General features: G+C 34.7%; 1 non-coding gene across 1 annotated transcript; it reads right to left on the reverse strand.

Moving 5' to 3' along the window:
* Nucleotides 1–2,839: 2,839 nt before the first annotated feature.
* Nucleotides 2,840–2,901, reverse strand: LOC115935135 (U7 small nuclear RNA). Its single transcript, XR_004070837.1, has one exon. It is a non-coding gene; the product is annotated as a U7 small nuclear RNA (small nuclear RNA).
* Between the last annotated feature and the right edge of the window lie 259 nt (nt 2,902–3,160).

Genomic DNA, 3,160 nt, shown 5'->3' on the forward strand with positions numbered 1-3,160 from the left:
ACCACAGCCAGCTTTGTTACTGCTATCCTTGAATGTCCAACCTATAAGCAAAAAAGTCTAATGCTGAACCTCCAATATGGCATTATTCCTTGAGAAGTTAAAAAGCCATTCGATTACAAATCAAGTACATTGGGACCCTTTCTTCTTTCAGAGTCCACAGTTTGTTTTTTGTTTTGTTCTGTTTCTATTTTGTTTTTCTTTTCGTTTTGCTTTGTTTTTTTGTACAGCGATAGATACCTATTATGCACATGGAGTTGCCTTCCCCGTAGGTAGAGCCTTAGTCAAAAACTGTCTGGAGGTTTGCAGCATTCCTTACCAACAGACATAACCCCTCTTCCTCCACCAAACAACAAAACAACAACAACAACAAAAACCAAAAACTTCCAGTGATATAAAATTCCACAGCAAAGAAGGTGTAAAATTGAACCCAATACCAAAGAATTGTATCCACACATCCTAGAGCACTGAAACTGCCTCCTAGGCTCAGCTGAAACACAAGAATAGAGAAATACTCTTTAAAAATAAGGCATTATACATCAGATAGAGTATACTCATTAAAGCAATAACCTCTGTATGTTGTTGTGCCCCCAAAAGAGGAGTGAATGGGTCCAAAAACCAAGAGAGGTAACCTGAGAGGCAGAGGTTCTGGTGAGCCGAGATGGCACCACTGCACTCCAGCCCAAGTGACAGAGTGAGACTCCAAGGGGGTGAAGGGGTAGGGGATAGCATTGACTTTATATACCATCTCACTCAGTGGGATCTCAATGGTTTCTGTCCATGCAAATCTGGTTCCTCAGGTTTAGAAGTCCTGGTCCCCAAAGTGAGAACACTGGCCTGAGAACACAGCAAGTGTTCCATTATATTACAAAGTTATGATTGCCACTGTGACACTTTAACTTCTTCTGTTCAGGGAACAACAGGAGAAAGGAGGAGTCTCAGCCGTGACAGGTTTGTAATTCATATCAGAAGCTGGATATAGGGCTGCTTTTACACAAAGCAGTTGGGATATTTACAGAACACAGTTGATCCACTTCGGTACCTCTTGGTACTCTCTTGCTTTGTTATAAATTTGCATGCCTGTGTGCAGCAACCCAAGCTGAGAAGAGTGCATTCTTGAGGGCTTATACCCTTCAGAATGAAGGTTGAATCTAAAATGTGTCTCTTATTAATAGTATATAGTTGGATCATGATTTGTGTGTGTGTGTGTGTTTCTTTAATCTCAGTTTTTTTATTGGAATGACTAATCCATTTATAATTCATACAATTATTAATAATGTGGGATTCACATCTATCAAGTTCCTAGTTGTTTCCTATATGTCTTAGGTCATTAAGTTTCTCTATTCCTGTCTTCTATTAAATAGATATTTTCTAATGTTCATTTTAATTCACCAGATGTTTCCTTTTACTATATTTTAGGTTATTTTCTTATTGGTTTCCTTGAGGATTATAATTAGCATGTTAGCTATAATCATATAGTTCAGATTTATAGCAATTTTTTTACATACAATATAAAATATCAAGTTAGCTCAACTTCTTCTCTCCTCCTTTGTACTAGTGATGGTACAATTTTATGACTATTGCTGCACACAGGTCTATGCATGCTTTAAACTATATTCTTTGTCATGTGTGCCCATGATAGACTCAACTTATTTAGCTTATTGAACAGCTAGTAATCGAACAGAGAATTCTACAAATACCGTGAACCAGTAAGACATATGAATTATAAAGAAGAAGAGTTATAAACTAAAACTACATTTATACTGCTTTTTAAATTATTATTTTTACCTATGTAGTTACCTTTTCCATATACTTTCTCTTTATTTCTTGGCATAGATTCAAGTCATTCAGCAGTGTTTCTTCATTTGGCCATATGATATTTCTGTACTATTTTTTACAGAGTAGGGCTACTAGCTATGAATTCTCTCAGGCTTTCTTTTTGATTAATTCAAGAATGTCTATATTTTTCCTTTATTTTAGAAGCATAGTTTTGCTGGCTAGATAATTATTGATTGACAGTCTTTTTTTCCCCAACACTTTAATATGTCATTTCACCACTTATGGCTCTAGTGCTTCTGATGATTAGTCAGCTGTTGAACTTACTGAAGCTCCCTTGTATATTTTGAGTCATTTTTCACTTGCCACTTTAAAAATTATCTGTTTTCTACTATGCTCACTCCTGGATGTGGGTTAAATCACACCCCAAACCTCGGTATCACACAATATACTTTTGTAACAAACATGTGCGTGTAGCCCCTGAGTCTAACATAAAAGTTGGAAAAAAATATCTTTTTGGCTTTCAACAGTTTGACTATGACGTTTCTAGATGTTTATGTTTAAACTCTTTGAGTTATCTCCTTGGGAGTTTTTGGAGCCTTTTTAGTGTATCCATTAATGTGTTGTTGTTTTTTTTAAACACTCTTGGAAAATGAAGATTAAGGCAAAGTTTAGACTTTCCAAAGTCACAGATATTATTCCTGCCACTTTTTGTCTCTCTTTTCTTCTGACACTCTCAACACATGTCAATAAGCGTGATGATGCCCTGGAGGCTACTGGAGCTCTGTTGATTGTTCTTTCTCTTTTTTTTTAAAGACTAAATAACCTCAATTGGTATATCTTTGAATTTTATGATTTGTTCTCTTGCCAGATGAAAATGTTGTACCTCTGTTTCATTTCAGTTATTATACTTTTCAAATTTAGCATTTACATATGGTTCTTTTTTAAAAATTATATTTCTTTATATTGTCATTGTAAACATCATTCTATATTTTCTTTTCATTCTTTGTGCATAATTTTCTTTAGTTCTTCGAACATATTTTCAATCTTTTTTTTTTGGTAGCAGGGAGTCTTTCTGGTAAAGACCAGAAAATCTACTAGACACATTCTAAAAGAGTTGTAAAACTGAAAAATATATTTTAATAGCTAATTTGAAAACTTTTGTCTAGTAAGTTCAACATCTGGGCTTCATCGTGGCAGTTTCTATTGACTGTTTTGCTTGGCTTTTCTTCTGTGTGTGGTTCATACTTTCGTGTTTCTTTTTGTACCTCATTTTTTAACAATCACACATATTAAATAATACAGCATGGAAATACAACCATGGGAATCAATTTTATCCCTTGTCTTCAGAGTTGTGTTATTGCTGCTATTATTATTGTTCTTTGTT

Source organism: Gorilla gorilla, chromosome 5 (genome assembly GCF_029281585.2).
Source record: "Gorilla gorilla gorilla isolate KB3781 chromosome 5, NHGRI_mGorGor1-v2.1_pri, whole genome shotgun sequence".
Taxonomy (NCBI): domain Eukaryota; kingdom Metazoa; phylum Chordata; class Mammalia; order Primates; family Hominidae; genus Gorilla; species Gorilla gorilla.